The sequence below is a fragment of the Pteropus vampyrus genome, unplaced genomic scaffold (genome assembly GCF_000151845.1).
Source record: "Pteropus vampyrus isolate Shadow unplaced genomic scaffold, Pvam_2.0 Scaffold107, whole genome shotgun sequence".
Lineage (NCBI taxonomy): Eukaryota > Metazoa > Chordata > Mammalia > Chiroptera > Pteropodidae > Pteropus > Pteropus vampyrus.
The window spans coordinates 2,677,674-2,690,530 of record NW_011888888.1 but is presented as its reverse complement, the minus strand read 5'-3'; the positions used below and the strand labels follow the sequence as shown (position 1 = coordinate 2,690,530).

General features: G+C 34.9%; 1 pseudogene; it reads left to right on the top strand.

Annotated features, from left to right (window-relative positions):
* Positions 1-9,914: 9,914 nt before the first annotated feature.
* Positions 9,915-10,380, top strand: LOC111743095 (annotated as a pseudogene).
* Positions 10,381-12,857: the final 2,477 nt, after the last annotated feature.

Genomic DNA, 12,857 nt, shown 5'->3' with positions numbered 1-12,857 from the left:
GTGTATATTTAATTGACTGCATAAATGAATCCTGCACATGACCTTGATTATTAAATGAATGACACTTTAAAGTCATCCTAGTGTATTGAAGAAAAGGTTTTGTGAAGATGAAAGGTGCACCAGAGGACTCATTGTTAGAACAGCTGCAAAAGTACTGTATGATAACCCTCAAATAGGCCTACTGGGTAGTTATTAAGATCAAGTCACAGCTGGGACTATTATAATTACTGTTGCATTTATGAGAATGTCATTTATCATATGACCTCTTATGTGATAATAAGGATCCAAAACGCCAGTGGAGGAACTGAAGGCAAAAGTGTTGTAAGTTATCACAGAGCTACACTTTGACCTCCTGCAATAGGGCTTTAAGATGATTTAAATATTTCCAATATCTTGCTGCGTCAAAAGTAACCATTTTCAATCCCTCATTTTTTGCTAAACGCACACTTAACAAAATAAATTTAAACATGAGCCTTAAAATTCATTCTTCATTTTGGCAATTGTAAAATTTTTAGAGAAGGTAATTAATGCTAAACAAATACTTGAATGACCTGAAACTGTAAAACTCTTGGAAGAAAACATAGGGAACAGTTCTTTGGCATTGGTCTTAGCAATAATTTTTAGACATGACACCAAAGTCGCAAACAACAAAGGCAGAAATAAAGTGGACTACATCAAACTAAAAAACTTCTACATAGCAAAAGAAGTGATCAACAAAAAAAAAAAGATGATCTACTGATTGGGAGAAAATATTTGCAAATTATATTTCTGATAAAGGGTGAATATACAAAATATATGAGAAACTCATATAATTCAATAGCAAAAACAAAAAAAACAAACAAAAACACAAATAATCTGACTGAAAAGTAGGCAAAAGACTTACATAGACATTTTTTCAAAGAAGATATACAGATGACGTATGTTGGTACATAAAAAAGGTGCTCAACATCACTAATTATCAGAGAAATGCAAATCAAAATCACAATAAGATATCACTTCACACCTGTTAGAATAGTTATTATCAAAAAGATAAGAGATGAGTACTGGTAAGAATGTGGAGAAAGAGAATTCTTGTGTACTGGTGGTGGGATTGCAAATTGGTGCAACCATTACACTATGGAAAACAGTATGGAGGATCCTCAAAAAAATTAAAAATAGAACTGCCATATGATCCAGAATTCCACTTTGGATATATATCCTAAGGAAATGAAGTCACATTCTCAAAGAGATATTTGCACCCCCGTGTTCATTGCAGCATTATTTACAATAACCAAGACACGGAAACAACCTAGGTGTCCAACAAAACGTGAATGGATAAAGAAAATGTGGCATACATAGACAATGGAATGTTATTCAGCCATAAGAAAGAAGGTAATTCTGCCATTTGCGACAACATGGATAGATCTTGAGTGCATTATGCTAAGTGAAATAAGTCAGACAGAATGAAAAATACTGTATGATCTCATATATGGAAACATAAAACAGAGAGTATATTGCTGGTTGCCAAAGGAAAGGGGGTTCAGGGAAATGGATGAAGGTGGTCAAAGAGTACAAACTTCATTATTGCTTTTTTTCCACAAAAGCCTGTAGTCTGGAGAACTTTTTTCATATCTATATGACTATAACTGACTTTTTAAAAAGTATTTTCAAGTAGAAATACCCCTCTAGTTTTATCTCTAGTTTTCAGAACCCAGACCCTGTACAGTTTCACAGTGGTGGTGAGAGCTTGCTGGCAGGATGGAGAGGCCTTGGGAATTGCCCTATGTGTTTCATAGTACAGTCATTTGGCTATAAGGCTAGAGACAAGACAAGGGAATAATTTTACATGGGCTGGGGGAAGGGGATATCCAAGAATTTTTTTTTTTCCTTTAAAATTGCTCGAGAATAAAGATGTCCATTTGCTAGCATTTCAGTTCATCAAGTTATGAGCTCACTTCGTGTGTGCTTGGGCAAGTAAAAACCATCTAGATTCCACTTCTTCAGCTGTAAAATAAGAGGCTTGGACTAGACAGTCTTCCAAGTCCACATCTTGAAGTGGAGAGTTTCCAGCAGAGGAAGGATGGCATTTCAGGCAGAAAGGAGAGGGGAGAGTGATTCTGCAGGGGGAAAGGGATGGAAATGGAAATGTGTAAAGTTATTTGGAGAATACTGAGCAAAGCAGTCTGCCCTTAGCTTTGACTGTAGACACCTTCACCGTTAGAGCTGTTCTCCAAATAGTTTACCAATTACGAATCGAGGGCATCGCCTCTTACTCTCCTTATTTCCACACATGCTTCTATTTCAGTCAGCATCTTTGGACAATTACAAGCCTTCAATTCAAACATTCTAAGGTTGTTATCATGATTTCAGGATATGATAAAAAGCAGTAGTCCTAAAGAAATTAAAGAATCCAGAAGTGAAACCCAGAAATCAGTCCATGTTGTTGACGACAAGAGACTTCACCCACGTCCCAACCCAGTACATCTTCAGTGACTGTTGGGGTCAAGTTCATCAGCAAAGTGTATTTGGCCTTGGGCAAAGAATCAGAAGACCATATTTATGTCTCATCTCATTCTTCCCCTAACCACAAATTACCCTCCAGTAAGTCATTTAATCTCACTGAGATTCAGTTTCTTCACATTTCATATGACAATATTATCTTCCTGGCCTCTTGCTGTGGATTCTTGTGAAGCACAATATAATCTATTTAATATATGTGAAAAGTTTTTTAAAAAATATAAAGTGCTCAACAAATGAAAGGTATTATTTGGATTGAAGAGCTCTCCGTATATGCTCATATATATTGAATTTAAGGCTATGGCAGTTACCAAATTTTTTTTAAAACATAGTAATAGCTTTACAGATTTTATTGAAATACTTTTCCTGAAACATTTTGCATTATTAAATGATCTTATTATACTGAAACTTCTGCCAATCCACCATGGTTAGTGGTAAGAGTAGAAGTAGAGGTTGTAAAAATATAAAATAATACGATAGAAACATGCAGGTAGAAATGAGTGTTTAGATAAACATTTTTGGGAATGAGTCCTGTAAAATGCTAGATCTAAGAGTAGTCGTTGACTTAAAATCCATCTCTGAAAAATATTTATTGACTTTCTCAAATGTGGTAATAGTAAGCTTTTTTTCTCTAACATCCTATAAATAATAATGTGCTGTGCTTTTATCAGCAAATAGCAACACAAATAGGTAATAGAAACTCATTTCCCATATGTAAACAGTAAGCCTTCAGAAATCATCTTATTAACATCACTGCAGTTGTGTTTTAAATTATCTTTGGCCATTTTAATTTCATAATAATATTATCACATTTCTCATTGCAGCTTCATGTACACAAACTGTTTTATAGCCGGAGTAGTTAATTTTATATATGTGTATACCTATATGCTTATGTATTTATATACATACACATACCTTCATGTGAAATGAATGTGTTCATTTAATAGATTCATTTTACACATATGTATATGCCTGCATTCATGTAAAATTTCTAGTATTTGATCATTTATTACATATAAAAATGGAAATTTCATGGTTCAGTGTCATAGATAACAGTGTTTTATTTCAAATGCAAATTATATAACATGATGATTTAGATCAACCTGTTATACTGTATTGTGTAAACAAATACAGAGGAGTGTTTAGGTAGAAATTTATGCTTTGACTTTTATATTTAAAAAGAGGACAAATATTTAATAATTAATGAATCTCAGTTAAATATAACTAATATCTGAGGATTTTTACTGCAACTCTAAGTTGATACCAATGTACTTTTTATCAAAATATATGAAAAATAACTATATAATAAGTTTCCAATATCCAGTTAATTGAAACCATTAATTTTGTCAAACTGTATTGCAATTGAGCCTAGTTGTTATGCAGTTGTAGAAAACTTTGAGTTCTTTTTCAATTCTTCATCTAAAGAAAACGTTTATTTTGAGGTGTTTCAGAATGAGGAGCTGCATGTGGGCCATGGATTTATTTATGGTTCACAAATTTGGGACTGAAGCTTAATTAGCTCAAAAGTATGACCAAAATCAGGATGGTGTTTGAGGCTCTGTGGAGCACTTTTACAACAGCTTACACAGCCTTGGTGGTCTGTTAATCATTTCTTCACAGACAGCCAACTTTGCTCTGTGTAATCATGACAGTCTGCCTCCAATTATTTTTCCTTTCAACAAAATGGAAGCACCTAAGAGACTGTCTTTGGGTCAGTGACTCAATACCAATCTATCTCCTCTCCCTGGAGAGCATCTCAGAATGCATTTCCTACCAATGATAATTTAGTGCCTTCATCATTGTTCTTTAACAGCACATATTATCAGGAATAGAAATGGAAGAAAAATATAACCAGCAGATTTTGCAGAGCAGTCACAATCTGATAGAAACAGTACTTGAGGGCTGAGGTCAGACTCGTGTTGAGGCTTGGAACCACCGTTCCCCTTCCTGTGGGAATCTCCTCCACTGACTTTCATTTTTCCTGGGATAGAACCGATAACATATTTTAGCTAGCAATGTCTCACAGTAGATGAAAGAACTTCAGATTTATTCTGGATCCAAAGGCTATCTCTGCCACTTGGTAACTGTGATATGGGGCAACATAAGTAACTTCTCTGAGTGTGGTTTACTTGTCTGTAGAAATGTCTATATCATTGGAGCTGTAGAGCATACTAATGACTGTAAGGCACCCAGAACAGTGCCTTGAACATTGTAGGTGCTTGATACTGAGTAACTATAATGAGATAATCATCTACCTTATCTTTGGATTATTTAGTCTGATTTGTTAAAGTTGGGACAGAGTTTTAAAGAAAGAAAGTTTTCTTTTGTTTATATAATGTTTTCCTTTTACCAGTAACACATAATGACAGAGTGCTCCAAATCATTTGTTTATTTGAAGGACAGTTACATTTCCCTTAACTTACCTTAACTGATTTTTCTGTTGAAATCAGTTCTGGCTGGCAACTCAGTTGAATTTCCAAGTTGACCTCAAATATTTTACATAGTTTGCCATAAACTTTTTACTTCGTTGATGAGAAAAATTAGGATAGTGTAAAAAGTAGTATGAAAAACTTTTAATTGATGGTGGTGTGATTATTAAAATAAAGCTATGAAAAGTGATTATATAATCAAAGTATATCATAATTACAAGACTGATTGCTAACAGATGGATGTGTAAAACATTTTGCTACTTTAAAAGCATGAGTTGTCACTCTTTTATGAAAGGAACACCTGAGTTCTAGAATAAATTTTGCCATTTGTTAAATTTAAAGTTATTTATTTGTTTGTTTGTTTGTTTGTTTATTTGTTTAATTTATTTTTATGGTGACATTTGTTAACAAAATCCAATAAGTTTCATCAGTACACTTTAACAGTAAGGCATATATATATTTACACTGTGTGTTCCCCTCCCATAGTTAGATTTTTTTCTGTCACCACATATTTGACCCCTTTTACTCCATATACCTACCCTCTCCCTTAAATTTATGTTCAATTTTATGTTCAATTTTCTTTCTCTGTCTCTTATAGTTTTTAGACTATCTTACCCTTTCACACACCAACTACAAACACCCACTGCTAGTCACAGAAATGGCCCAGGGCTCACTGCTCTAGTGGGGGCAATTTGTATTTGTTCTGACGCTTTACTGACTTTAGACCTTTGGCTTTATCACTCTACCTTTGCACTTGCTTCTGGCCCTTTGCATTTGTTGCTTGTATTTTCAAATCCCAGCATTTAAATCATGCTTCTGCCAATAAACTTTGGCTTTATGTTCCATTTGGTTTGGGGCACCTTGGCTGGGTCAGTCCTAATGCACCCCTCACCTTCTATAATGTTTCAAACACAAATAATCTGTGTCTGCTTCATTGTAACTGGGATGAATCATAGGCTTACGGTTTTAAAAATAAGCAGTTACAATATGGCAGCCACAGACACCCTTTTTGTCAACCAGACCACCGCACAGTGCCTTTGTAGTATCTCATTTTGACCTTTACAGCTTCTTAATAAGGTTGCTTTTACTGTCATGCTAGCCTAGATGATTTTGTGTAATATATTTCTGAGTTAAAAGAAAATATCTATCTAAAAATCTAATTTTTTCTGTATATTTTTTAGGTTTGTGCTTCTTCAACTCAAATTGCCAAACCAAAATGCTGAAAGCAAACTGTTTTTTATTTCATTGACAATGTAAAGTGGTAAATCTTCAAAAGCCACTTCTAGTTGGCTTCAGAATGTATTTTAAACTTTCAGATAAATCCTTCAAGCACAATAGTTAGATGGGAAGTTTCCCTCTTTGTGCCTTATGAAAGCCTAAAGATTCATTCTCAGGACAATCTCCTCAGAACTGTCTTCTTTGGAGGCTGACACACAGTAGGAGTACTACTTATGTATGTGGCTCTCAGATTATCCATGCTGGAAATATAATTCAGTTGCAAAGTAGGTGTAAAGAAGAACATTTTAACTAAGGAAGCAAGCAATAAGATTTCGTAAAATAATGTGAAAGCAAGACATCTGGCTCAACAACAGATCTTGTGAAAGAGACTCAGAAGTTTTCTTGGTTTACAAGATTATATAATGTGACTTAAAAAAAAAAAAAGATAAACTTGGTATGCATTAGTCTAGAAAAATTTAAAGAGTGTGTTTTCAATTAACCACTTTGGCCCTTTAAACAACCTACTAATTTACAATATGAATTCCTAATGAACATTCCAAAGTGTATATAACACATATTCATTGGCTAAGTGAATGATAAAAATTATATATTATACAAGGAAGCATTGTTCAGATATAGTGAGAAGGTGAATTTGGAATCAGAGGAACTTCTTTTATAATGTCAAGACTTGTGAACTTCCCATATTTTGATAGGTATCTGAGCTGCCACCAACTCACTCATTGAATTCATTTTCCAGTAACCATTTAATTTATTTATTTCCCTCTTTTAATCTAAAATGTATACTTAGAAGTTTACATATTTGCAATATGTAGTCTATAAGTTCCTAGAATTAAACCATTAACCTGTCTCTATGGGAACTAGACATTACAAAAGAATGATTAGTTACAAAATCCACAATGTCCATGAGCAACTGGATGCTCAGCACACACTCAACACTAATAGTTTTTTCTCATAAGTTTGCATGGAGGGGCATAGCATAATGTATTAGGCAACATCAGCATCAGGGATCACAAAGCTGTTACTTAAAATTTTCCTCACTGTAGTCCCTTGGAGTTCTATGAAAGCACAACGGGGTAAAAGCTCTTACATGGAGCATCAATATCATGAGATTCAGGTTTTAACGGTTTTCTATTGGTCTGACTAATTCTAGGAGTAGATGTTATAGTATCTAGAAGAATATATGGACTGTGTTTCTCTCTGGTAAACCTTCACAAATATTGTATTTCTTGATTGAGCTTTTGAAATGCATCAAACAGCCCTAAGTCCAAAATCATCCTTTCTGATGTGCACCTGATGTACTGGGGCCCTATTGCAAGTCAAGTGGAACATTAAATCCTTTATCAGCTGCGTGGAATATAGAATTGATTTTATTATTAAAACTAGGTGCCTGAACAAAAGGTCACCTAACTTCTATTCTGAGGGAAATCAAGAGTGAATCTGTAGATAAGACAAAAGCAAGATTCCCATCAGCAAATGATTTCAGTTCATAGTAACAAATACACAAATGGCCCTTATTAAAGGATTTAATGCCCAAATTGGCATCATTGTATATAGATTTATTATATTTATGTTTTATAGGCCATAATAAATTCCTAACTTTACATTTGGTAAAATTCTGAGTAGTTGTTTTATTCTACATATCACCTTGATAACAAGATGTCAGCACCTTGCACCCAAGATCTTCAGGCACTCACCTGTAGCTGAATAAAGCAGGTTTTTTGACTCACTGCAGTCAGGAAAAGCACAGACCTTGGGAAACTGCTATACATCTCATTAGGAAGATGTAAGATTTAGCCTTGCAGTATGTGATAATGAACAAGGCTCAAGGAAGTGGGATTTTCTCTGGATTGAATGTTTTTAGGGAGCAGGATTGATTTTCTAATTGGATATCTAAATAATTCTTATCTGGAAAGTGGAAGGGTGAAGTAAGGCTAATGCTTTAATTGGGAAAGATGCAGCAGATGGTGGTCTTGTTATTCTCTTGATCCATCATGGTCACAGAGTGGCCTTGTCTGAAGCTGGAGTTCTACAAAATTGTTGATGTTTGACAGGAGAACTCCAAGACCCAGCTGTGAATGCCAGGCCAGGTCCTAGCACAAGACCTAATTGATAGTACCAAGATAGCTCTCATCTGTCAGCTTTTCTCTTAATCAATGTCCAGAAATTTTTGCTTATCAATAGTCCTCGTCAAACCGGTCCTCTAAAAGGGGAACTCACTTTTGTAAGACAAGATGTTAGTAAAAGAATTTTTTTAATTATTTGCAATTTATTTCTAGAAAATAGTAGAAAACTTTTTCTTGAGTTAGTTGAATTTTAAAAGATCCATGGATAGTAAAAAAGCACATAATTTTTGAAAACCATCCTATTTTTCATAGAAATCTTACCTTATAAGTTGGACCAAAAGTGAATTCTACATAACCCAAGATAGTCACTCAAGTTTTATTTAATAATTAGATAATGTCCAAATCCAAGAAGAAAGTAATAGTTCCACTGTTTTCAGTACTGGAAAAACATTATCTCCAGCACTGTGTTCAGTTCTGTTCAACACTATATTTTAATAATAAAGACATGACAGCAATCTTGAAATAGCTGAAGCTCTATCACATGGAATATAGCCTGTAGACTTATTCTATTCTGCTCCAAAAGCCAAAATCAGTATCATTAGTTTTATGTAACAGAGAACAAAGATATCTGTTCAGCAGAAGGAGAAGTGTCTCATAATTAAGGTCTATCCAGAAATGGAATGGGTTGCTTAATTACAGAGTGAACACTGGAAGTGTTAAAAACAGGCTGAATGAACACTGGAAAAACAGATATAACTGGAATGCCTGGAATGAGAGTTTGGACGAAGTTGTCAGTTAAGACCCATTATAACTCCGAAAGTAAAACCAATGAGCTTGAGAAAGGGAATTAGGAAGTCAGTAGGTTAGCACGATCTAGGGCAATTAGGCCTTGTATTAGTTAGGTTCTCCAGAGAACCCAATCCTAGAGGTAAGAAAAAAGGAAGGCTAAAAGGTTGAGGCAGTATGGGTTCACCCTTTGCTAAAGTCAGGTGATTGAAAGATACCCTCTATTGAGGATACAATTAAATGAGCATGACCCCTGGGCAGAAACTCTACCTCCTCTTTCTTTTTCAGTTCTAGGCAATAATAATAGCATTTAACAGTTACTTAACCATGACCACTGTACAAAGGCGAGAGCAAAAGCATGTAGCATCTAGTTTAAATTATTCTTCACAGCAACCTTATGTGGAAGGTACTGTTATTATTCCTGTTTTACAGATGTTATAACAGGCCTAGAGCTACATAGCTGCCATGTGGCAGAGCCCAAATTTAAACCTATGTTTGTCTGCATCTATGTAAAATAGGCATGACTTAACATAAGGTGATGAAGACTTGTAATTTCCAGTTCCATTATTCAATTAATAAAATATTAATTAGACTAAAAAAGAATATGCCTAGTTAGATCCTTGTCCTCTACGAGCTTAAAATCAAATGGTGATACTAAGGCAATAATAAACATTTATAAGTTGCAACATAAGTAATACAAACAGTGGGGTGGGGGGGATACTAGATTATGAAATTAACATATAGAAAAAGTATTCAGGTCTTTGTTTTTGTCATCAACAAATGTTTATTAACTGCACTATGTTCAGTGAGCAGCTGTACAATGTGTCCTCAGGACACATATACTTGGCAGCGAGCGGGTCTCTTCCCTTCTGCAGCCATTGCTGAAGCGCCAGTGGCCAGTATGAAGTTCAATCCATTTGTGACCTCTGACTCCAGAGCAAGAACCATAAAAGGCATTCCAATGCACTTTCCCACATATGCAGGAAGATTATGTCTTCTCCTCATTCTAAAGAGCTAAGACAGAAGTATAGTGTTCGATCCAGGCCCGTCAGAAAGAATGATAAAGTTCGGGTTGCACAAGGACACTACAAAGAACAGCAAATTGGTAAAACGGTCCAGGTTTACAGGAAGAAATATGTCATCTCCACTTAATGAGTGTAGCGGGACAAGGCTAAGGGCACAACTGTTCATGCGGGCATTCACCCCAGCAAGGTAGTTATCATTAGACTAAAGCTGGACAAAGACCACAAAAGTTCCTTGAACATAAAGTCAAGTCTTGCCAAGTAGGAAAGGAAAAGGGAAAATATAAGGAAGAAATAATTGAGAAGACGCAGGGAGAAAGTAATCTTATATACAGCTTTTATTAAAAACTGTAAAAATGAAAAAAAGAAGACATACTTCTCAAACTTTATTGTGCATCTTCTTAAAATGCAGATTCTGATTCAATATGTCTGGAGTTGGCTTAAGAGTTTGCAATTCTAATAAGCTCCCAGGTGATGCTGATGCTGCAGGTCTGCAGGTCATACTTTGAGTAGCAAGGTCTAAATTATTTTAATAAAATTTTCTCCTTAGCATTTCCCTTCAAAATCTAAGATAATCTTACTAAACACAAACATAGATATTTAGAGAAACTATACTTAGATATAAATGTACCCCCACCTTACAAATGACAAACTATCAGTTAACCAACATTCTTGTCAGTTGCCCAAATTTTTTTGCTGCTTCCAGCTAAAAAGGCCATTTGTAAAGGCTAGAAGGTGATGGAATATCTCCTTTCAGTCAATGCTTTGACTCCTGTCTAAAACCATACACCTTGGGGGCATGAGGTAATCATGAGTTCCTGATACAGACACCTGTCTTTTAGAAATTACACAGAAACCACCAATTCATTTTGGAGCCCAGCAGCTATCTATAGATAATAACTTTTAGTCACCACCAGTTTAGGCCAAATTGAAGCCAATGACCTTTGGGTGAAAAGTTTTATGTTCCATTTCCAGTCCCTGGAGCCATCAAAGATTCTTGTCAGGAGAGTTGTAATTCATGAATTTCAGCAGGCTGCCTCCAGCCTGAAGCACAGAGATTGTTTCTTGAAACTCATAGCCTCCCTTAGGCTATTGGTTCTTCAGGACATGAATGTAAGAGAATGGTATAAAACTATGGGGGAGATTATCTTTTTATCTAAGCAGTGTTTTAATTATCCAGTATTAAACTTACATGGAATGAATTTCTAGTATCTCTAAGTAAAGATGTGAACTAAAAAGCTCATAGTCCATATTCTTCATCATCACTCATTTTTTTTTTCTTAAATGGAACTGCCAAATATAAAATTAGCTTTTTTTCTCACAGTAAGATAGTTTGGGGGGAATATTAGTGAAGACCTGTGAACTACTGTAGAAGAAAAATTTTCAATGTTCTCATCTTGTTACTACTGAAACAGCAGCATGGTTCAATGGAGAAGAAATGCTAGGCTGGGCCTGTAGTATTGTTTTCACTTAGTATTCATTCCTATGATGTAATCATCTAAATTAATAAGGATTTGCCCTTTTATGTGGAGGAGAGAACCTCATCCAAATGGCCTCATAAAAAGGAACTTGTTGAATGAAGTCATTACTCTAATTAGCATTTATGCCCCAATGTTAATAGTATACCTTTTTAAAATATGACATTCAATACATTCTAACCTACCACATTGAGTAGTGGTTGTAGCCTGAATGCTAGTTTTAATTGTCTTTTCAATATCAATTTAGACAGATCTACTAATAGGCTTGTGTTATTAGATAAATGCCTCTGGATATAGAAAAAAATGTCACTACTGAGCTGGATTGAACAGCTGTTCACTGTGATGAACAGTAAACTATTAAAGCTTATTCATTCATGAGGCCTACCTACCAATGCACAGCTCTTTTTCTTGTCCACATTCATATAAATAATATTATTCTTTATAATGGAAAATACTGAATGAAGCTTTCTATTCTCTTCCTAGAAAATTTTTTTCTGTGTTTAGATCTAATCTCATTCTATTTACCTCCAAAAGACTACTCAGATTCTCTAGTGTTGAATGTTTTATTAAACTCTGCAATCATAGGATTTTCAGTTTGGGCTTGAGAAATCAGTTTGGTTTACTGAGGTTCTTGATATTAATATTTAATAATATCTGATATGTGTTTGTGAAACACACACACATATACACAATCTCTTCATCCAATCACCAAACCATCTCCTATCTCTCTTATTCCCCGCCAAATCTACTTCCACATAGCAATAAGAATGAATTACCCTTTAAACCCTTAAATAAAAATCATGTTCCCCTCCATAAAACCCTTTCTAAACCTTTGACTTAGCTGACTCCTCTCTGCTTTTCTAGTGGATCCCTGCCCCTCTCTTCCATATTCACTGGGCTTCAATCTATTAATGTTCATCATATGTTACTATATCATATGTTACTACATACACCAAGCTTTTCCTTTCCCAGAGACTTTATGCTTGCTGTTCTTTGGCCTGTAACCCACTTTTCCTGGCTTTTCATAATAGGCACATTTTCACTCTTTTGGTTTCAGTTAAAACAGTACCTCCTCCAGTAGGCCTTTCTTACTCTACCTAAATTAGGTTCGTCTATTACTCTCTCCTATAGCATTCTGAGATGTCCTTCATTTATCTTGTTTATTTGACTAATTTTAAAGTCTTTTTCCCTCTTGATTCTTAAGTTCCCTGAAGACAAGCACTTCATCTTTATTGCATATTTGTTGGACACATATTAAATGCTCAATTAATGAGTCAATATCTGTGCTTGAAAAATTGCGTTGCTAATTGATTATTATATAGATTAGGTGTTGGCAATCTATGT